Source organism: Pipistrellus kuhlii, unplaced genomic scaffold, assembly GCF_014108245.1.
Source record: "Pipistrellus kuhlii isolate mPipKuh1 unplaced genomic scaffold, mPipKuh1.p scaffold_m20_p_29, whole genome shotgun sequence".
NCBI lineage: Eukaryota > Metazoa > Chordata > Mammalia > Chiroptera > Vespertilionidae > Pipistrellus > Pipistrellus kuhlii.
In genome coordinates this window covers 4,438,502-4,462,032 of record NW_023425528.1, presented here as the reverse complement: position 1 = coordinate 4,462,032, position 23,531 = coordinate 4,438,502, and the positions used below count along the sequence as shown (strand labels likewise).

Below are 23,531 nucleotides of genomic sequence, written 5' to 3'. Positions count from 1 at the left end.
CAAGACACCAAATTTATTTTAAAACATTGAATTTTTACACTTTGCGATATATAAATTATATCTCAGTAAAACTATTATTAAGAAAGTGCCCTGCCCAAAATCACAGAGCCAACGCATAACATAGCTAGATTTTCATCCAGCACAGCTTTCTTTATCCTTTATTTTGAATCTCCATTAGTTATTCCAAAAACACAACTTTTGTGATGGCCTTCCTCTGATCAAATCCTCTGTGAACTTTCTCATCAAATAAAAACTCCTCATCACCCTTGCTTTACCTTTCATTCTTTTTAAATATAAATAAATAAATAAATAAATTTATTAAAATATTATAAAATATATTTTGATAGTATTTTATTAAATATATTAAAAAATATAATCTTATAGTATCACAGATATCTTCCACTTCACCCACCCTTTTACCCCTTCTTCTCAGACCCTACCCACCCTCCAGGTCTTCACTACCCTATTGCCTGTGTCCGTGGGCCATGCATATAAGTACATAAGTTCTTTGACTTACCTCTTCTCAAACCTTCATTCTTAATTTTCACTAAAGATTCATTCCTTACACAACTGAATCCCTACCATGAGCACCTCAACTTGATAGGTAGGACTGAGGATAAGAAGTTTGGGTACCTGTCCTCAAGGATGTAAAGTTTTAGTTAGGTTATAACACACACACACACACACACACACACACACACACACACACACAACTCTAATTACTATATACAGGCTACACCTAGTGTTGTGATAATTCAGAAAAGGGGGAGAACTTTTAAAAAAATTATAAATCTTTATTGTTCAGATTATTACAATTGTTTCTCCTCCCCCCCAGCCCCCATAGTTCCCCTCCACTCGGTTCCCACTCCACCTTCTGCCTTTACCTCGCCCCCACTGTCCTCATCCAGGTGTGCGATTTTTGTCCAGTCTCTTCCTACACCCCCATTCCTATTTCCCCCTGAGAATTACCAGCCCACTCCCTTTCTATGCCCCTGATTCTATTATATCCACCAGTTTATTATGTTCCTCAGATTTTTAATTCACTTGATTTTTAGGTTCAGTTGTTGATAGATATGTATTTGTTGTTCATAATTTTTATCTTTACTTTTTTCTTCTTCCTCTCCTTAAAAAATACCTTTCAGCATTTCATACAATACTGGTTTGGTGGTGATGAACTCCTTTAGCTTTTTATTGTCTGTGAAGCTCTTTATCTGACCTTCAATTCTGAATGATAACTTTGCTGGGTAGAGTAATCTTGGCTGTAGGTTCTTGGTATTCATCACTTTGAATATTTCCTGCCACTCCCCTCTGGCCTGCATAGTTTCTGTTTGAGAAATCAGCTGACAATCATATGGGTGTTCCCTTGTAGGTAACTAACTGTTTTTCTCTTGCTGCTTTTAATATTCCCTCTTTGTCTTTTGCTCTTGGCATTTTAATTATGATGTGTCTTGGTGTGGTCCTCTTTGGATTCCTTTTGTTTGGGGTTCTGTGCGCTTCCTGGACTTGTAAGTCTATTTCTTTCACCAGGTGGGGGAAGTTTTCGGTCATTATTTCTTCAAATAGGTTTTCAGTATCTTGCTCTCTCTCCTCTTCTGGCACCCCCATAATTTGGATGTTGGTATGCTTGAACTTGTCCCAGAGGCTTCTTACACTATCTTCAAATTTTTGCATTCTTTTTTATTTTTTATTTTCTGGTTGGGTGTCTTTTGCTTCTTTGTATTTCGTATATTTGACTTGATTCTTGCATTCCTCTAGTCTGCTGTTGGGTCTCTGTATAATATTTTTTTATTTCAGTCAGTGTATGTTTAATTCCTAGTTGGTCCTTTTTCATATCCTCGAGGGTCTTGCTAAATATATCGGCCTTTTCTGGGAAATTATTGGAAAACCTTATAATCGTGGTTTTGAATTTTATATCCAGTCATTTGTTTTCCTCCACTTCTTTAATTTGTGATGTTTCTTTGTCTCCGCATTTTTGCTGCTTCCCTGAGTCGGTAGGGTAGCTTTGTGTGCTAGATGTTCTATATGTCCCAGTGGGTCGAACTCCCCAGTTACCTGAGGTAGACACTCTTGGTGCACCACTTTGTGGACTGTGTGTACAGTCTTGTTGTAGTTAAGGTAGTTAAGTCTTGATTGTTGTTGGTGTCACTGGGAAAAATTGACCTCCAGGCCAATTGGTTGTGAGTATCAACTGTGTCTACCCTGGGAGATCTTCTGTGCTGGAGACAGCCTTACGGGACCAGAATTGCAAAATTGCAAAAGCCACTGTGCTCTGCTTGGATGGGGCGGAGTCTCAGGGCTGAGCAGACAGTCTTGTCTTTCCGTCAGCCCTGCTCAAAGCCCCTGGGTCTCAGTGTCCCTCAGTAATCGCTGCAAACACCTCTGAGAGAAAGCTGCCCTTGAGTTTCCCCCGCTGCCAGGCAGTCCAGTTTCTCCCCCAATGAATCTGGATTACCAGATTCTCGCCCGCCCCTGGAGTTCAGAGCAGTTGGGAGCTTCAGGTTCCCTCCAGCCAGCAGCACAGCCAACAGTCAGTCCTCTCTGAATGCTCTTGCCTCCAGACCTCCGCCTTTCTCGGCTCCCCTGCGTTTCCACCTGACAATCCAGATTCCCCTGTAAGAGCGTGGGTCCCCGGGGGCTCACCCGGAACTGAGGTTCAGTGCATTCGGAACTGGGGTTCAGTGCAGTCAGGAGCTTCCAAATCCCTTCCCCTAGGGAAATCCAGCAGCAACCTCCACAGTTAGTCTTCTCTGCGCATACTCGTATGCGTACACCTCCAGACCCCTGCCTGCCGTGGCTACCCTGAGCCTCTGAGTCTCCATTTGCCTTTCTCTCTGCCTGACAGTCCAGACTCCCCCGTATGAGCTTGGGTTCACGAGGTTTCGCCCAGAACTGGGGTTCAGCGCAGTCGGAACTTGGGTTCAGTGCAGTTGGGAGCCTCCTTCTCCCTCCCGCCAGAGAAAGCCAGCCAGGCATTCAGTCACCCTTCCTCTTTGCTCAAGTGTATCAGTACCTCAGCCCTTTGCAGTTCCTCTGATTCCTTGTGAGCTTTTCTCTTTCCTTCTACTTGTGGAATTTCCACTCAGCCAGCTTTCCTGTGGTTCTGAATGATGTCCATTTTGTCTTTTAGTTGTAGTTTTGAAATTGTTGTGCGAGGCAGCAGTTTAGGTGCTTACCTATGCCACCATCTTGGTTTATCTCAGGGGAGAACTTTTGGATTGTCTTTGAGTGTAGGTGAAGGGATTTGTTGAGGAAATCGCATTTGAGTTGGCCCTTGACAAGGAAAAAGCAAAAAGTGTAGATAAAAGTAGTAGAATCCAGGGCAGGTTCTGGTTTGATGGGAATAGAGTGAATATAAAGAGGAGTTTTGTTTTCTTCAAGATAGCCGTAGAGTAGGTGTAAGCTACACTCACTTTCTCCCTACACCAAAACAGATTGAGTCAAGCAGAATGACCAACTGAAGGACAGCTGAACAGGAGTATTTTATTAAAGCATTTATAGAAGAAGCATCATAGAGGCCGGTAAGAAGGGCAGAGACACAGGGAGGGCTGGCCCCTGCAGAAACTGGAGGGGTATCTCAGCTGCAAAAGTCCCCACTGAGAACCATGGGGTCTTAAGCCCACACCAGGACCCACAACCCAGAGCACCAGGGCCAGGAAGTGGAGTTTGTGTAGCATCTGGAGAGAGTCTGCTTGAGTCCCAAATGCTCTCTTAAAAGAGCCAACACATAGAAGCTTGCTCTCGGGCACTCACCTGGGGCTCAGGTAGAGGGATGGTGACTCAGGGCATATGGGAGTAATACAGAGAAGATCTTGACGGCATGGTCTCAGAGAGAGATCTGGAGGAGCAGCTACTGAGGTCCCAGTCCTGAGTCAGCATCGCACACTCCCCTCAGGCATCATTTTTCCAAGGTTGGGCATTGCTATTCTTACAGCACCAGTGCTAGAAGTGCATTAATCCAACCCTTCAAATACAGGTGACAGTACCCCCCAAAACTTGAGTCCAGCAGAAAGGATTGTTGTCTGCACTCAGGGAGCTTTGGTGTGCTCTTTCCCTGGAAAAACTATAGGCAGACGCTCAGACAGACATTGAGCTGTGAGGCTTTGGAATGGGGCCCGTTCTTTCCCCCTCCAGTTGCTGGCTTGGTCAGTACGACCCCCAGTGTAAGGCTGTCTTGATATGTTTTACCAAGTCCTGGTGGCCCTATCCAGCTGAGCTCAGCTCAGTGGGAAAAAGGGAACACTGCTCACACCTGGGACCTTTGGAGGCAGTCCACGGCTCGAGACAGCACTGCTAAGAATCTAATGGGAGGCATTGAGCTTGCTCCACTACTGAGGGCTTGACCAGCTCTACCACCAATGGGAGACTATCTTGATTTGTTATCCAAAGTCCTGTTAGCCCCATGCTGCTGATTTCAATTTCATGGAAGGAAGGGAATCCCACTCAAGAGCTTGCTCTTCTTCCACATGCTTGGACAGTGCCGTCTGCAACGAGAGACTTTCTTTATCTGTTTTCCCAAGTCTTGGTGGCCCTGTCCTGCTGACCTTGCTCTTGCAGTGGGGCAAGCTAGATGCACCCAACCTGCTCTGGTGAGGAGATCCTCCTGGAGGAGCTGGGGTTGGAGACTCTAGCATAGACTAAGTGGTATGGCTCTGGAGTAGGGGTCACATTCTCCTCATTGAGTACTTCATCATGCTGCCCCCCAAGACCTTGTCCTTTAAACCCAGTGGCCCCACCCTACTGAGCTGGTGCCATATGGAAGGGACAGAGGGGTGTGGCCAGCTTGGGCCCACTCTACAGTCTTTCTTCAAAAGGCTATGCAGGAAATCCAGGCAACCTCAGGAGGTGGTAGAGTAGCCAACAGGTGGATGCTAACCTCATAGAGCCTTGGACATTTTATTGATCTGCCCCCAGCTCAGAGCAGCAGGAAGATGACCATTTACACAGCTTGGCCTCCCCCCCAGCCCACTCCCCTCCCCCCCACACACACACTCAGGCCTAGTAGACACAACCACAATCAGTGAATAGCATGATAGCTCCAAACAAGTAGCCCAAGCTTGGTTACACACAATGTCTTACACAGGCCTACATGGGAACCCCCTACGAGTGGGCACAAAACAAGCACAATCAGTGGTGAGTTTCAAACCTCACTAGAGTTCAACCCAGCTAACCCATACAAATGGCACAGCCCAAGGTTCTAGAAGGCTCCAAACCAGGCGGGGAACAACTATGCCTCAAGGGGCAGTGGCTGAACAGGCACTAATATACAGTGAATTAGGTCGATTCTTATAGTCAGACAACCTGAGGGCAACTCAACCCATGAATGGGCCAACAGCATCCACAACTCAACTACAGCATGAGAGGGTGCATAACCCATATCAAAAGAAACATTTACAGGGTACCTATCTCAGGTGATCTAGAAGATTGTGCCATTGAGACCCACATGGCAACTACATCAGAAAACCCTCATAAAAAAACTTAGGAAGTCATAGCAGATCTACCTAATATACAGAGCCAAACACAAAAAATGGCAGACAAACCGGGAAGACAAAGAAATAAGCCCCAAATGCAAGAATGGAGAAATCCCCAGGAAAGAATTAAATGAAATGGAAGCAACCAAGTTACCAGATGCAAAGTTTAAAACGATGGTTATAAGCATGTTCGAAGACCTTAGAGGGACAATAGATGATCTCAATGAGAATTTAAATGAAGAGGCAGTGAGCAGTAAAAGGAACATAGAAACCATAAAAAGAACTAGTCAGAAAGGAAGAATAAATATCTGAAATATAGAATACACTAGAAGGCATCAACAGCAGGTTAGACGAATCAGAGGACTCAATCAGTGATTTAAAGGACAAGATAAGAGTAAGGATCCAAGCAGAGCACAAAAAGAAAATTAATTTTTTTTAAATGAGGAAAGCCTAATGGACCTCTGGGCCAACATCAAGTTGAACAATATCTATATATTCAGGGGTTCCAGAAGGAGAAGAGAGTGAACAAAGGGTGAAGAACCCGTTTGAAGAAATAATGGCTGATAACTTCCCTAAGCCAAGGAAGAAAAAGTCACACAAGTTCAGGAAGCACAGCGTCCCTGTCAAGATTAAACCAAAGAGACCCACACTAAACACATCGTAATTAAAATGGCAAAGGTTAAAGATGAAGACAATTTTTTAAATAGCAAGAGAAAGAGAGTTACTACAAGGGAGCTTCCATAATGCTGTCAGCTGATTTCCCAACAGAAACACTTCAGGCCAGAAAGGATTGTCACGAAATGTTCAAAGTGATTGAAAGCAGGGACCTACAAACTAGAGTACTCTACCTAACAGACTATCATTGAAAATTGAATATGAAACAGAGCTTCCTAGAACAAAATAAAAAAAGTAAAAGCTAAAGGAGTTCATTACCCCCAAACTATAATTGCAAGAGATGTTAAAGGACTGTCTTTAAGAAGGATGAAAAAAATAATAATAATATATATATATATATATATATATATATATATATATATAGAGAGAGAGAGAGAGAGAGAGAGAGAGAGAGAGAGAGAGAGAGAGAGAAGAGAGAGAGAGAGAGAGAGAGAGAGAGAGAGAGAGAGAGAGAGAGAGAGGAACATAGGTGCAAGTAAAATGGCAATCCTATTTATTAAAAGGGTAATATGCAAATTGACCATACCTCTTCTACTCCCACCGGCCATGCCCACCAGCCAATGAGGGCGAATATAGAAATAACCCCCACCAAGATGGCTGCAGCCACAGAGAGAAGGAGGGAGGCTTGGGTTTCCCTGGCAATTCAGGAAGCCAAGTTTTCTGCTTGCCATTGCCAGCCTAGGCCTCTACTCAAGGGTAGAAAGATTCACTTATAGAAAATACATAAATCCAAACAGAAATGGAGGCAGCCATGGAGCTGGAAAAAATCTGGAGGCTTGGGTAGCCCCCAGTGATGGAGGAAACCAAGCATTCCCCACTCCCTGGCTGGCCCAGGCCTCTGCTTAAACCTACAAATTTCAATTATAGAAGAAACATAAATCATAGCAGAAATGGCTGCCATCATGGACCAAGCAGGTGACTTGGCTCCACTCAATTATTTAGAAGATACATGAATCCCAGATACCTGCTTCCAGCCTATGCTTGGTTCACAGGGGGACTTGGCCAGCCTGCAAACCACCACAGGCCCCTTGCTCAGACTGCCCCACAGCCCAATGGAATCCCCACGCTGATCGATCCGGGACACCCTTCAGTGCCAAGCAGCTGGCCCCCACCCATCCACCAGGCCTCTATCCTATCTAATAAAAGAGTAATATGCAGATTGACTATCACTCCAACTCACAAAATGGTTGTCCCCATGTAGTTAAAGACCCTGCCCCCATGTGGACACAAGATGGCCACCACAAGATGACCAGCAGGGGAGAGTAGTTGGGAGGGACCAGGCCTGCAAGGAAGTGCAGTTGGGGGTGATCAAGCCTGCAGGGGAGGGCAGTTAGGGGTGATCTGGTCAGCAGAGGTGGGATGTTGGGGTTGACTGGGCTTGCAGGGAAGGGCAGTTTGGGGGGGACCAAGGCATGTAGTGGAGCGCAGTTAGGGGGTACCAGGCCTGCCAGGATGAGTAGTTGAGGTGCGGACCAAGCCTAAAGGGGAGGGCAGTTAAGGGGTGACCAGGTTGGCAGAGGAGGGAAATTGGGGGCAAACAGCTGGCAGGGGAGCAGTTAGGCATCAATCAGGTTGGTAGGGGAGTGGTTAGGGATAATCAGGCTAGCAGGAAGAAGTGGCTAGGGGCAATCAAGAAGGTAGGCAGGCGAGTGGTTGGGAGCCAGCAGTCTTGGATTGTGAGAAGGATTGGACCTAAATGGGCTGTTGGACAATCCTCGAGGGTCCCTGATTGGAGAGGGTGTAGGCTAAGCCGAGGAACATCCCCCCGCTCCAATGCATGAATTTCGTGCACTGGGCAAGTGTGAATGGATTAAATGCTGTGATCAAAATACATAGGTTATCTGAATGGATAAGAAAACATGATCACATATGTATACAAAAGATTCATCTCAGAACAGAAGATACACAAAGACTGAAATTGAAGGAAAGGGGAAACATATTCCATAAAAATGAAAATAAAAATAAGCTAAGATAGCACTACTTTTATCAAACAATATATATATAACAAGAGACAAAGCAAAAGACATTACAGAATACTAAAATGATTGATCCAACAAGAGGATATAACCTATGTAAACATATATGCACCCAACATAAGAACATCTAAATATATAAAGAAAATCTTATATATCTTCTTTAGATAAATGCCTATTCACATCCTTAGCCCCTTTTTAAATCAGGTGGTTTGTTTTTTTAATTGTTGAGTTGTACTTGATGACACTTTAAAAGTGTTAAATCAATAAACCCTGAAGCCTGCTCTAACTTAAACAATAAGATAGTGTATTATTTTCCTATTACCGCTATAAAAAATTACCATAAACTTAGCAGCTTAAAACAACACAAATTCATTATCTTCTAGTTCTAGAAATGAGAATTCTGAAATGGGTCTTAGAGAATTAAAATCAAAGTCTTGGCAAAATTTCATTCCTTTAGGAAAATCTAGGGGAAATTTTATTCCTTGCCTTTTTTAGCTTTTGGAGGTTTTCATATTTCTTGGCTTATGGCCCCATAATATTCTGACCTTTACTTCCATCGTAACATCTCTTTCTCTGACTCTGACCCTGCTGCCTCCCTATCATAAGGACTCGTGTGATTATATTGGGCTCACCTAGATTCCAGATGATAATATTCCGATCTCAAATGTCATCAAGTACAACTCAACAATACAAAACAAAACTACCTGATTAAGAAAGGAGCAAAGGTTTTCTGATAGTCACAGTCAACAGCATCTTAGTAGATATGCCAGGTAAATCAACAAATAGTCAATCTGAGACTTTCAGTGAATTCTAACTACCTAGCAACCACGTTAGGGAAAGTTGATCATAGGTAGGGTTATATGGTAGTGGACTCACTGGAAAAAGAAATTCTGATTTATTATATATTATAGTTACAGAACAACTGGAATTTCACTCAAATGTTTAATTAATGAATGAATAAAAATTTTGCTTAATTTGATTGTTGGTGTTTATAATGTTCTCCATGGTGTAGTAATTCTGTGGTACTGATCTGCAAACACTGTGTATTCTTCACTAGACTTTGGCTTGGCATGTGTGTTTGAGGGTGAATATGCACAGGAGTTGTTACCCCAGAGACTTGTTTTATAAACTCTGACTATTTTTGCAAACTCTATCTTGCCTCCCTCAGGGAACTTTTCCTTCACTGTTATTTGTTGTTAAATCACTAGGGTGAACTAAGTACCCAAACAAAAAATTTTTCTTATCAGGTCTCAGAGGAAAGAGGCCTAGTCCATTCACCTTGAACCAAAAGTCCCCAAATCACTAATGAAGCATACAGTATGACCTGATTCCATCTTGGATGGGCAGAAGTTCTTGCCTTAAACCTTACAAACAAACAAACACAAACAAAACAAAACAAAACCTGACAGGCTTTTCCCTCTTTGTCTTCTTATGTCTGGAGTTCATGTTAACACTGGGTTTTTCTACCTTTACTTTCAGATTAGTGTGTAGGGAATTAAAGAGAAGTGCTGAAAATATTGTTAAAGACTCAGTACATTACCCTGAAGGTAGAAGAGCACTTTCTGGTAACCACATAAGCAATCCCTATGCCTAGAAGTAAAACTGTTTTCTGGAATAAATTTTTCTATTAATCAGGTATCTGTCTCCCCAAAATGAGCTCCAAATATCTGGAGTTACAGTCATTTAACTTTCTAGGCTAGCTATTGATGTAATTTGTAGATTCTTCAGGCACTTGGCTTTCCCTGATTTCCCCATGCTGCTGGATTTTTTTTACGTACATGTAAGATAAGCACCCCCACTAAAGCTAAAATATTGTCCTTGATACCTGTCATTCAGATCCCAAGACTCATAAGAAGTTGGGTATTTTGGGGAAAACAGGTCTCTAGTGAATGGTTTGACTCAAAGTTTAGGACTCAAGAGGTAAAATAGCCTATTCAGGGAGAACTTCCCTCTTCACATGCTCTTCACAAATTAACTTCTAATGTAGAACTTAATTTTCAGCTTATGTTTATACGGAATGCAGACTTGGGTTCAAGTCTTCACTTTTTCCCAGTATTAGCTGGGGGTAATTTTGAGGTTAACTATTTTAGGCCTTAAGGTCATTATATATGAGATGGGTATAGTTGTATTTATCTCACAGGGTTGTTGTGAGCTTTAAATAAGATTACATAAATGTTAAGGAGATTGGGAAACAATTGCTGTGGCTTCTTACAGGCCAGGTTATTGCCCTATGATTTTTTAGATTTAGCTAATTAAATCATAATTCTTGACTGAAATCTTACAATCAACTTAAAAAAATACTATTACTGATTTCAGAGAAGGGAGAGGGAGATAAAAACATCATTGATGAGAGAGAATTATTGATCAGCTGCCTCCTGCACATCCCCCACCCAAGGTGGAGCCCAAAACCCTAGCATGTATTCTGACCAGGAATTGAACCATGTCTTCCTGGTTCATAGATCAATGCCTAACCATTTAGCCATACTAGCCAGGCCTTAGAATAAACTCTTGATAAACAGTTCTGGTACTACAGCTTAAATTCTACAACCAGACATAAAATATCTTGCTCTATGTTATTTTACCATCTCATTTTTTTTTCACTTTTGTTAATTATGACCTAGGATAGATTGGTATAGGGACCAAGTACCTTCTCTTCAGCAAAGTACGTATTAAGTCTAACAGGTATCAGGCTACTATTTGATGTAGAGATTTACTAATTCTACTCCCAATTTGGTCAAATAGACATTCCATTACAATATTATTTTCTCCCCAGTGACTGACTGCAAAGGCTAATTTGACCTGGCTGGCTGCAGAGGTGCCTCTTCCTCTCCCACTTTTCCACATGTTGTTTTGTATTACCTTATTCTAATTGGAATATTAAAATTCAAAGAGAATATGTCCCTGCTTGAACCATAGACTATAGAAAGTAAGGTTAAGGTCAATTCCATTTCATTTCCAGTGGTGGTACATTAATATCAATTTATTAATCCAAAAAAGGTACATAGGAAATGATCAACATAACCTCAAAGATTGCCTAATGTACACCTCAGAAGTGATATTGAGTGGAAAAGAAATTGTCTTCTGATCATCACTCAATAGGAGGGTACAATAGACTTAAAATCAATATCAGATCTTAGCACCTGTGGCTTTCTAGCATCACCTCTCAACTTGAAAGTTAGAAAGAAACACACACACACACACACACACACACACACACACACACACACACACACATTTGGCTCAGGTGAATCAAAAGAGTAGCAAAGAGAGAAACCCACAATACATTCATATTTTTTGTATTGTTTAGGCTATTTGTAAGAGAGACCCAAATTGATAATATATTCAACAAATCAAAGTTTATTTCTCTTCATATTACAGTCTGGACATAGTCCAGGCTTCATGGCTGCATGGCAACTCTGCTGCATGAGGTTGTCAAGGGATCCAGACTCATTCTATCCTGTGGCTCAACCAATTTTAGGATATTTCTCTTGTCCACATAGCTCAGAATGGCTCTCCACAATGTTTAAGAAGCAAATAGCAGGATAAAGAAAGTAGGAAGAGGATATCCTCTCTCCTTTTTAAAGTTTGAACAGAAGGTTCTTCAAATATCTTCTAGCTGCATCCTATTGGCAATAGCTTAATCACATGACCACAGCTGGCTGCAATTAAGCCTGGGGAGTGTACTTTTAAGCTTGGTGACCCTGTCCTCAACTTATAATCCTTTTTCTTTGGAATGAGAAAAGAATGTACATAATGGAACAATGAATACTCTTTAAAAATAGTTCATGTCTTTGAAGCTTTTTTAAAGAGAAAATTATTAACCTGCTTACCTTCTGACTGTAAACACACTCAGGCAATATTTCTGACCATAAACATACCTAGACAGCATGTATAGCCATTAAGGCAGGCTTTTCTCAATGAGACTCTTCCAGTTGTGAAGTCCTTGGAATTCTATCATACTGTTTGTTTAGTAGCTACTGTTCTAAGATGCCTACTAACCTTGCTGGCTGGTCCAAACCTTCTTGGCTTGCATTACACTTCCCATGATCCAGCAACTAAAGGGTTAAGGCTGGGCTGAGCAAGGGGATTAGGAATCCTGCTCCAAGTCTAAGCCATAGTTCATTCTAATTAATTACATGCTGGCCAATACAGGTGGTAACCTGTTTTGATTCTTACCCAGGCAGTAAAGATGAAGGAGTGCTCCCACAGGAAGTTAACTCAGGATTTTTCATTTCCTTGATCATTCACAACTGAGACCTAACAAGGTCATGTCTGATACTGTGTCTTGGTTTCTCTGACTCTAAAATGTGAGAATTCCCCCTTTGTAATTAATTCAAGGAGCTGGTGAAGAAAGGAACTGGTGGTGTAGTTAATCCAATATAAAGATATAACAATAAGGAATGACCTTCTGACCCTAATCAAAGGTAAATTTAAGAGACCACTCAAAAAAGAATATGGAAGAAACCATTGAATGGGGTTTTAAAAGATAGGATCTGGGCTAGGGCTGGCAGGGGGGAAAATGTCTCCTGCAAGAAAATGTGATGAAAAAGAGAACAAGGCTAGATGAGGTCCTAAGCAGCAATACTGGTGTCTTAAAAGACAGAATTATAAATGAGTACATTTCCCTCATCCAGGCAGAGAGGTGCTTGCTGATTGGCCTCCTCTCTGCTATTTCCCAGAGGAATGCTGAACACTCAGTATGTGTGGAGACTCAATGTAATGTCATAAAGCTAATCATACCCCATGTGAACTCTGCCCATCAATATTCAGTCTGCCTTCGCATTCCCAAGGAAGCATAAGAAAACGAGGCTCAGGCAAGTTCCTTAGCCTTCCTGAGCCTTGATGATTTTTATCTGTAAAACAATGACAATTCTATCTATATTTTATGGTGTCTTTTATGATGGTTGTGATGTTTAAATGAGAATATGCACATATGTATCCTATCACCCTGATAAATGGTAGACACTCAGAAATTTCCAGTTTCCCTCTTGCTTAGTTCCCTAGATATTTCTGCATCACTGGTTATTATCATGAATAAGAATGTGAACAAACTCAGAGACCAAAAGCCACCCTCAGTTTCTGACCCAATGCCAGACATTGCAGTTTCTCCCTATAGGAATCTGGGTCCCCAGAGTTTCATCTGAAACTGGAGTTCAGAGCGGTTGGGAGCTTGTATCTCCCTTCCAATTGAAAAACACAGTGCACCCAGTTACCAGCCCGATTCGCACACCTCCCTCCGTACCTCTGCTATTCGGAGCCTCTGCACCTCCTACCCAGTCTCAATGTGCTTTTCTCTTTCCTTCTAGTTGTAGAACTTCTACTCAGCCAGCTTTCCCATAGTTCTGGATGATAGTTGTTTTGTCTTTTAGTTATAGTTTTGATGTGATTGAGAGAGGCAGCAGGTACAGGTATATACCATGTGCCACCATCTTGGTTTAGCTCTATCCTATGTCTTTTGATTGCAGCATTTAATTCATTAACACTTAAAAGCTTTTGATAGATATTTATTTATTGCCATTTTATTATTTAATAGGGGCCCAATGCACAAATTTGTGCACCTTGAAAGGAGCTATGGGCCATGAGCATGTGGTGGGCACAGAGGTGGGTCTCAGCCCATCCTCTGTGCCCCCACCTGGCCCCTCCTGCCACAGACACAAGTCCCCTCTCTTCCAGCAGCCCCACTTAACTCTGCCACAATGACAGTGCCAGCTCCACTTGCACCTGCTGATGACACCAGAGCTGCTACTCCTAAACTTAGCCAGTGCTGGAGCCTCCACTCACATTCACTGCTGGCACCCAGTGCCAGTCCCCATCGCTAGGTGCCATCAGTAGGTGCAAGAGGCAGCTGCTGGCCCAATTTGCCCCTTAGGAGCAGGGGGAGGTGGAAAAGCCATGAGGGGAGATTGGGGTTGGTGCCAGATATTGACAGCAGATATGAGCACAAGGCAGGACCATGGTGCACAGGAAGAATTTTTAGTAACCACCAGAGACTTATCCCCATGACAATGACTGGCACCCCGCCTTGGTCTGGAGCACCCACTCACCTGCTCCACCATCCCACCGTGGCCAATTTCTGTCATGTTCTGTGCACACCCCCTGGTGGTCAGGACACATCATAGCGACCAGTTGTTCCATTGTTCCAGTTATTCCACTATTCAGACTATTTGCATATTAGCTATTTATTATATAGGATACCTATGTTCCTCTCTATATATATTTGTACTAGAGGCCTGGTGCATGAAATATATGCAACCCAGGCTGGGGTTCCCTCAGCTGAGGCTGCACTCTCTCCAATCCAGGACCCCTTAGGCCACATGTGTCAAACACAAGGCCCGCGGGCCAAATCCGTCCCGCCAGGCCTTGCAATGTGGCCCGCACCGCGCTGTCATCACTGCACTCCGCTGCATTTCCATCACAATGACAGTTTATGACTGTTCAGTAAACCATTCGGCCTGCAATTTAGGCTGGATTTTAGATTTTGGCCCCTTCTCTGATTGAGTTCGACACCCCTACCTTAGGGGATGTCTGACTGCTGTTTTATTGGGCCTAAAACGGCAGTCAGACATCCCTCTCACAATCCTAGACCACTGGACTCCTAAATGCTCACCTACCTGCCTGTCTGGTTGCCTCTAACTGCCCTCCTACTGGTCTAATAGCCCCTCACTGCCTCTGCATGCCAGTCTAATTGCCCCTAATTACATCCCCTGATAATTTGGTCACCTCTAACTGCACCATGCTTTGGCCAGGTTGCCCCAACTTCCTCCTTTCTGCCACTCCTCACAGCCACCATGACAGCCTAATTGCCGTCAGCTGGGCCCCTGCTGCCTTGGCCACCCCCAACTGCTACCCACCCAGCCTGGTCATCCCTCACTAACCCCCTGCCCACCTGGTCACCCCAGGTAGCCTGCTGTCCAGTCTTTTGGTTGTTGCTCACTACCTCCTTGTAAGCCTTGTCATAGGCAGCAATCTTGTAAGGATGTCAGGGTCAATTGCCTATTATCTCCTTGTTATATAGGATATTTTTTTCTTCTTAAAGAAAGTACTTTAACATCTCTTGCAATTATAGTTTGGGGGTAATGAACTCTTTTAGCTTTTACTTTTTTTTTTTTTTTTTTTTTTTTTTTTTTTTTTGTTCTAGGAAGCTCTGTTTCATATTCAATTTTCAATGATAGTCTGTTAGGTAGAGTACTCTAGTTTGTAGGTCCCTGCTTTCAATCACTTTGAACATTTCGTGACAATCCTTTCTGGCCTGAAGTGTTTCTGTTGGGAAATCAGCTGACAGCATTATGGAAGCTCCCTTGTAGTAACTCTCTTTCTCTTGCTATTTAAAAAATTGTCTTCATCTTTAACCTTTGCCATTTTAATTACGATGTGTTTAGTGTGGGTCTCTTTGGTTTAATCTTGACAGGGACGCTGTGCTTCCTGAACTTGTGTGACTTTTTCTTCCTTGGCTTAGGGAAGTTATCAGCCATTATTTCTTCAAACGGGTTCTTCACCCTTTGTTCACTCTCTTCTCCTTCTGGAACCCCTGAATATATAGATATTGTTCAACTTGATGTTGGCCCAGAGGTCCATTAGGCTTTCCTCATTTAAAAAAAAATTAATTTTCTTTTTGTGCTCTGCTTGGATCCTTACTCTTATCTTGTCCTTTAAATCACTGATTGAGTCCTCTGATTCGTCTAACCTGCTGTTGATGCCTTCTAGTGTATTCTATATTTCAGATATTTATTCTTCCTTTCTGACTAGTTCTTTTTATGGTTTCTATGTTCCTTTTACTGCTCACTGCCTCTTCATTTAAATTCTCATTGAGATCATCTATTGTCCCTCTAAGGTCTTCGAACATGCTTATAACCATCGTTTTAAACTTTGCATCTGGTAACTTGGTTGCTTCCATTTCATTTAATTCTTTTCCTGGGGATTTCTCCATTCTTGCATTTGGGGCTTATTTCTTTGTCTTCCCGGTTTGTCTGCCATTTTTTGTGTTTGGCTCTGTATATTAGGTAGATCTGCTATGACTTCCTAAGTTTTTTTATGAGGGTTTTCTGATGTAGTTGCCATGTGGGTCTCAATGGCACAATCTTCTAGATCACCTGAGATAGGTACCCTGTAAATGTTTCTTTTGATATGGGTTATGCACCCTCTCATGCTGTAGTTGAGTTGTGGATGCTGTTGGCCCATTCATGGGTTGAGTTTGCCCTCAGGTTGTCTGACTATAAGAATCGACCTAATTCACTGTATATTAGTGCCTGTTCAGCCACTGCCCCTTGAGGCATAGTTGTTCCCCGCCTGGTTTGGAGCCTTCTAGAACCTTGGGCTGTGCCATTTGTATGGGTTAGCTGGGTTGAACTCTAGTGAGGTTTGAAACTCACCACTGATTGTGCTTGTTTTGTGCCCACTCGTAGGGGGTTCCCATGTAGGCCTGTGTAAGACATTGTGTGTAACCAAGCTTGGGCTACTTGTTTGGAGCTATCATGCTATTCACTGATTGTGGTTGTGTCTACTAGGCCTGAGTGTGTGTGTGGGGGGGAGGGGAGTGGGCTGGGGGGGAGGCCAAGCTGTGTAAATGGTCATCTTCCTGCTGCTCTGAGCTGGGGGCAGATCAATAAAATGTCCAAGGCTCTATGAGGTTAGCATCCACCTGTTGGCTACTCTACCACCTCCTGAGGTTGCCTGGATTTCCTGCATAGCCTTTTGAAGAAAGACTGTAGAGTGGGCCCAAGCTGGCCACACCCCTCTGTCCCTTCCATATGGCACCAGCTCAGTAGGGTGGGGCCACTGGGTTTAAAGGACAAGGTCTTGGGGGGCAGCATGATGAAGTACTCAATGAGGAGAATGTGACCCCTACTCCAGAGCCATACCACTTAGTCTATGCTAGAGTCTCCAACCCCAGCTCCTCCAGGAGGATCTCCTCACCAGAGCAGGTTGGGTGCATCTAGCTTGCCCCACTGCAAGAGCAAGGTCAGCAGGACAGGGCCACCAAGACTTGGGAAAACAGATAAAGAAAGTCTCTCGTTGCAGACGGCACTGTCCAAGCATGTGGAAGAAGAGCAAGCTCTTGAGTGGGATTCCCTTCCTTCCATGAAATTGAAATCAGCAGCATGGGGCTAACAGGACTTTGGATAACAAATCAAGATAGTCTCCCATTGGTGGTAGAGCTGGTCAAGCCCTCAGTAGTGGAGCAAGCTCAATGCCTCCCATTAGATTCTTAGCAGTGCTGTCTCGAGCCGTGGACTGCCTCCAAAGGTCCCAGGTGTGAGCAGTGTTCCCTTTTTCCCACTGAGCTGAGCTCAGCTGGATAGGGCCACCAGGACTTGGTAAAACATATCAAGACAGCCTTACACTGGGGGTCGTACTGACCAAGCCAGCAACTGGAGGGGGAAAGAACGGGCCCCATTCCAAAGCCTCACAGCTCAATGTCTGTCTGAGCGTCTGCCTATAGTTTTTCCAGGGAAAGAGCACACCAAAGCTCCCTGAGTGCAGACAACAATCCTTTCTGCTGGACTCAAGTTTTGGGGGGTACTGTCACCTGTATTTGAAGGGTTGGATTAATGCACTTCTAGCACTGGTGCTGTAAGAATAGCAATGCCCAACCTTGGAAAAATGATGCCTGAGGGGAGTGTGCGATGCTGACTCAGGACTGGGACCTCAGTAGCTGCTCCTCCAGATCTCTCTCTGAGACCATGCCGTCAAGATCTTCTCTGTATTACTCCCATATGCCCTGAGTCACCATCCCTCTACCTGAGCCCCAGGTGAGTGCCCGAGAGCAAGCTTCTATGTGTTGGCTCTTTTAAGAGAGCATTTGGGACTCAAGCAGACTCTCTCCAGATGCTACACAAACTCCACTTCCTGGCCCTGGTGCTCTGGGTTGTGGGTCCTGGTGTGGGCTTAAGACCCCATGGTTCTCAGTGGGGACTTTTGCAGCTGAGATACCCCTCCAGTTTCTGCAGGGGCCAGCCCTCCCTGTGTCTCTGCCCTTCTTACCGGCCTCTATGATGCTTCTTCTATAAATGCTTTAATAAAATACTCCTGTTCAGCTGTCCTTCAGTTGGTCATTCTGCTTGACTCAATCTGTTTTGGTGTAGGGAGAAAGTGAGTGTAGCTTACACCTACTCTACGGCTATCTTGAAGAAAACAAAACTCCTCTTTATATTCACTCTATTCCCATCAAACCAGAACCTGCCCTGGATTCTACTACTTTTATCTACACTTTTTGCTTTTTCCTTGTCAAGGGCCAACTCAAATGCGATTTCCTCAACAAATCCCTTCACCTACACTCAAAGACAATCCAAAAGTTCTCCCCTGAGATAAACCAAGATGGTGGCATAGGTAAGCACCTAAACTGCTGCCTCGCACAAAAATTTCAAAACTACAACTAAAAGACAAAATGGACATCATTCAGAACCACAGGAAAGCTGGCTGAGTGGAAATTCCACAAGTAGAAGGAAAGAGAAAAGCTCACAAGGAATCAGAGGAACTGCAAAGGGCTGAGGTACTGATACACTTGAGCAAAGAGGAAGGGTGACTGAATGCCTGGCTGGCTTTCTCTGGCGGGAGGGAGAAGGAGGCTCCCAACTGCACTGAACCCAAGTTCCGACTGCGCTGAACCCCAGTTCTGGGCGAAACCTCGTGAACCCAAGCTCATACGGGGGAGTCTGGACTGTCAGGCAGAGAGAAAGGCAAATGGAGACTCAGAGGCTCAGGGTAGCCACGGCAGGCAGGGGTCTGGAGGTGTACGCATACGAGTATGCGCAGAGAAGACTAACTGTGGAGGTTGCTGCTGGATTTCCCTAGGGGAAGGGATTTGGAAGCTCCTGACTGCACTGAACCCCAGTTCCGAATGCACTGAACCTCAGTTCCGGGTGAGCCCCCGGGGACCCACGCTCTTACAGGGGAATCTGGATTGTCAGGTGGAAACGCAGGGGAGCCGAGAAAGGCGGAGGTCTGGAGGCAAGAGCATTCAGAGAGGACTGACTGTTGGCTGTGCTGCTGGCTGGAGGGAACCTGAAGCTCCCAACTGCTCTGAACTCCAGGGGCGGGCGAGAATCTGGTAATCCAGATTCATTGGGGGAGAAACTGGACTGCCTGGCAGCGGGGGAAACTCAAGGGCAGCTTTCTCTCAGAGGTGTTTGCAGCGATTACTGAGGGACACTGAGACCCAGGGGCTTTGAGCAGGGCTGACGGAAAGACAAGACTGTCTGCTCAGCCCTGAGACTCCGCCCCATCCAAGCAGAGCACAGTGGCTTTTGCAATTTTGCAATTCTGGTCCCGTAAGGCTGTCTCCAGCACAGAAGATCTCCCAGGGTAGACACAGTTGATACTCACAACCAATTGGCCTGGAGGTCAATTTTTCCCAGTGACACCAACAACAATCAAGACTTAACTACCTTAACTACAACAAGACTGTACACACAGTCCACAAAGTGGTGCACCAAGAGTGTCTACCTCAGGTAACTGGGGAGTTCGACCCACTGGGACATATAGAACATCTAGCACACAAAGCTACCCTACCGACTCAGGGAAGCAGCAAAAATGCGGAGACAAAGAAACATCACAAATTAAAGAAGTGGAGGAAAACAAATGACTGGATATAAAATTCAAAACCACGATTATAAGGTTTTCCAATAATTTCCCAGAAAAGGCCGATATATTTAGCAAGACCCTCGAGGATATGAAAAAGGACCAACTAGGAATTAAACATACACTGACTGAAATAAAAAAATATTATACAGAGACCCAACAGCAGACTAGAGGAATGCAAGAATCAAGTCAAATATACGAAATACAAAGAAGCAAAAGACACCCAACCAGAAAATAAAAAATAAAAAAGAATGCAAAAATTTGAAGATAGTGTAAGAAGCCTCTGGGACAAGTTCAAGCATACCAACATCCAAATTATGGGGGTGCCAGAAGAGGAGAGAGAGCAAGATACTGAAAACCTATTTGAAGAAATAATGACCGAAAACTTCCCCCACCTGGTGAAAGAAATAGACTTACAAGTCCAGGAAGCGCACAGAACCCCAAACAAAAGGAATCCAAAGAGGACCACACCAAGACACATCATAATTAAAATGCCAAGAGCAAAAGACAAAGAGGGAATATTAAAAGCAGCAAGAGAAAAACAGTTAGTTACCTACAAGGGAACACCCATATGATTGTCAGCTGATTTCTCAAACAGAAACTATGCAGGCCAGAGGGGAGTGGCAGGAAATATTCAAAGTGATGAATACCAAGAACCTACAGCCAAGATTACTCTACCCAGCAAAGTTATCATTCAGAATTGAAGGTCAGATAAAGAGCTTCACAGACAATAAAAAGCTAAAGGAGTTCATCACCACCAAACCAGTATTGTATGAAATGCTGAAAGGTATTTTTTAAGGAGAGGAAGAAGAAAAAAGTAAAGATAAAAATTATGAACAACAAATACATATCTATCAACAACTGAACCTAAAAATCAAGTGAATTAAAAATCTGAGGAACATAATAAACTGGTGGATATAATAGAATCAGGGGCATAGAAAGGGAGTGGGCTGGTAATTCTCAGGGGGAAATAGGAATGGGGGTGTAGGAAGAGACTGGACAAAAATCGCACACCTGGATGAGGACAGTGGGGGCGAGGTAAAGGCAGAAGGTGGAGTGGGAACCGAGTGGAGGGGAACTATGGGGGCTGGGGGGGAGGAGAAACAATTGTAATAATCTGAACAATAAAGATTTATAATTTTTTTAAAAGTTCTCCCCCTTTTCTGAATTATCACAACACTAGGTGTAGCCTGTATATAGTAATTAGAGTTGTGTGTGTGTGTGTGTGTGTGTGTGTGTGTGTGTGTGTGTGTTATAACCTAACTAAAACTTTACATCCTTGAGGACAGGTACCCAAACTTCTTATCCTCAGTCCTACCTATCAAGTTGAGGTGCTCATGGTAGGGATTCAGTTGTGTAAGGAATGAATCTTTAGTGAAAATTAAGAATGAAGGTTTGAGAAGAGGTAAGTCAAAGAACTTATGTACTTATATGCATGGCCCACGGACACAGGCAATAGGGTAGTGAAGACCTGGAGGGTGGGTAGGGTCTGAGAAGAAGGGGTAAAAGGGTGGGTGAAGTGGAAGATATCTGTGATACTATAAGATTATATTTTTTAATATATTTAATAAAATACTATCAAAATATATTTTATAATATTTTAATAAATTTATTTATTTATTTATTTATATTTAAAAAGAATGAAAGGTAAAGCAAGGGTGATGAGGAGTTTTTATTTGATGAGAAAGTTCACAGAGGATTTTGATCAGAGGAAGGCCATCACAAAAGTTGTGTTTTTGGAATAACTAATGGAGATTCAAAATAAAGGATAAAGAAAGCTGTGCTGGATGAAAATCTAGCTATGTTATGCGTTGGCTCTGTGATTTTGGGCAGGGCACTTTCTTAATAATAGTTTTACTGAGATATAATTTATATATCGCAAAGTGTAAAAATTCAATGTTTTAAAATAAATTTGGTGTCTTGAAACCTTCACCACCATTCTGATTCCAGAATATATTATTTTCTCTGAAAAGAACTCTTATACACATTAGCCGTCACTCCCTGAATTCCAGAAACTGCCATCCTATTTGATATTAGATAAGTTCCTCACCTTTCTGTCAGTCTTTTAGTTTGTAAAATGGGGATAATTATAGTACCTACTTTATAGGGTTCTTGTAAAAATTGAATGAATTAATTAATATAAAGTGTTTGGGAATGTGCCTGACACATAGCATTCAGTAAATGTCAATCACAATTTGAGCATCATATAGAAGTACTTTTGAGCCCTACATTCAGTGGCATTTATAATCAAATATTTATGACATGACCCTTGGTTTGTATGATTTGATAAGTCAAGTGTTTGCTTGGCGCTAAAGTGAGTAACTCTCTATAAATTAGACTGGAATGGAAATTTTTCACATAATAAACTGTAGTCTACAATGTCCCTTGGTGGATATAAGAATAAATACTTGCTTTTACAATGCATTTGTCATTGTGCAAAGTAAAGCCCTTCATAAGTAGTTAGACAGAAAACATGCAGATTGCTTGGGAAATCGGTTTTGTGGGAAACCAGCACAATGACATTGCATCATTTATGTTTTTCTTAGGAGTGTATATCTCCCTTTTCCTAGGTTTAGCTTATTAGAAACAACTAGGAGAGAGATAGTCAGAGCTGTTTATGCATATCCATGCTGTGCCTGTCTCCAGTCCCCTGAGACACAGTCTGATCCCTGATGGCATAGGGTTCTAGGGAGGTTGAATTGGGTTGGCTGCTGGCAAAGCATTCTGCCTGCTTCCAGTCTTCTCAAAGCTTGAGCTCGGGGAGATAATTACTGAAACTGCTGCAGTCAGGAGTAGGATGGGAACCAGGGAAACCAACTCCATTATGACATTCTGAAAAGGAAACAGCAATTTCTCTTAGAATCAGAGCATCAAGGGGTTTTCAAGGGCCCTCCACAAGCCATCATTCATTCCCTACCCTCTAGGTAGGCCTATAGTGAAATCAGTTAAGACAAACTTATGAGTAGCACCCACCCCTGCACTGGCTGCTATTTAGTCCATTTCTTAACACAGGGGATATGGACTTTAGGACACTTGAACATTTAAATAGAGAGAGGATAAAGCCCTAGATAGGAAATATTTCCTCCTTAAATCCTTCATCCTCCAACATGGATAACCTAAGAAACAAAAAGGCGGGGGAGAAAAAAACAAATAGAAACAGATCCCTTGTGCAGGCCAAGTGTTGCTTAGCAGAGAAACCTGGGTATTGGGTGTAGGCACAGCCATGTGGAAGGAGTAGAATGAGTAAGTCAAATGCAAGGAAAACTAGCAGGAGTCTTGGAGAAGGCTCTGATTCTCTTATTACTATTTGAGACATTCTGATGAAATGATTTCTTGTTTGCTGCTGCCAATAATTAAACGTAATTTATGGAGCCAAAGGCTGATAAATACTGGTAAGAGCCTAATGTGAACCCTGAAAAATTGCATTAGTTTATTTTGAAATTTAAGATTGTGTCCTCAATGTCCTTGTTCTCCTCTCCCAAATTCTGTACTCTAGTTGGCCCCTGTGCCATTCCTCTCCACCAAAATGTCCTTTTATCCGTCGTGTTTAAAAATTAGCCTTCCATTCTCCCTCCTCATCATTAAAATGTGTGTCTTTATAGTATAGGTGCAACTAAATACAAGGTATAAATCAATCTGTTTGAATTAATTCAAGCCCATGTAGGAATAATTGAGAGTTCTTGAATGATCTCAGGACACACCACTTTAAAAGAAGATAAGGTTTATTCAAATTTATTTCTGATCCTGGAAAATTTTTAAACTAAATGATTGGATGAATTTTTTAGAGGGAAGTTTTGGGGAGGGAAAGGAACCTTTAGATCACACACTACTTTGC

The 23,531-nt window shown here is 43.0% G+C and overlaps 1 long non-coding RNA gene across 1 annotated transcript; it reads right to left on the bottom strand.

Annotated features, from left to right (window-relative positions):
• Nucleotides 1-1,387: 1,387 nt before the first annotated feature.
• LOC123653049 lies at nt 1,388-15,575 on the bottom strand. The gene is made up of 3 exons (XR_006742691.1): nt 15,470-15,575; nt 2,799-2,805; nt 1,388-1,415 (listed from the first exon to the last, which is right to left on the bottom strand). It is a non-coding gene; the product is annotated as an uncharacterized LOC123653049 (long non-coding RNA).
• Between the last annotated feature and the right edge of the window lie 7,956 nt (nt 15,576-23,531).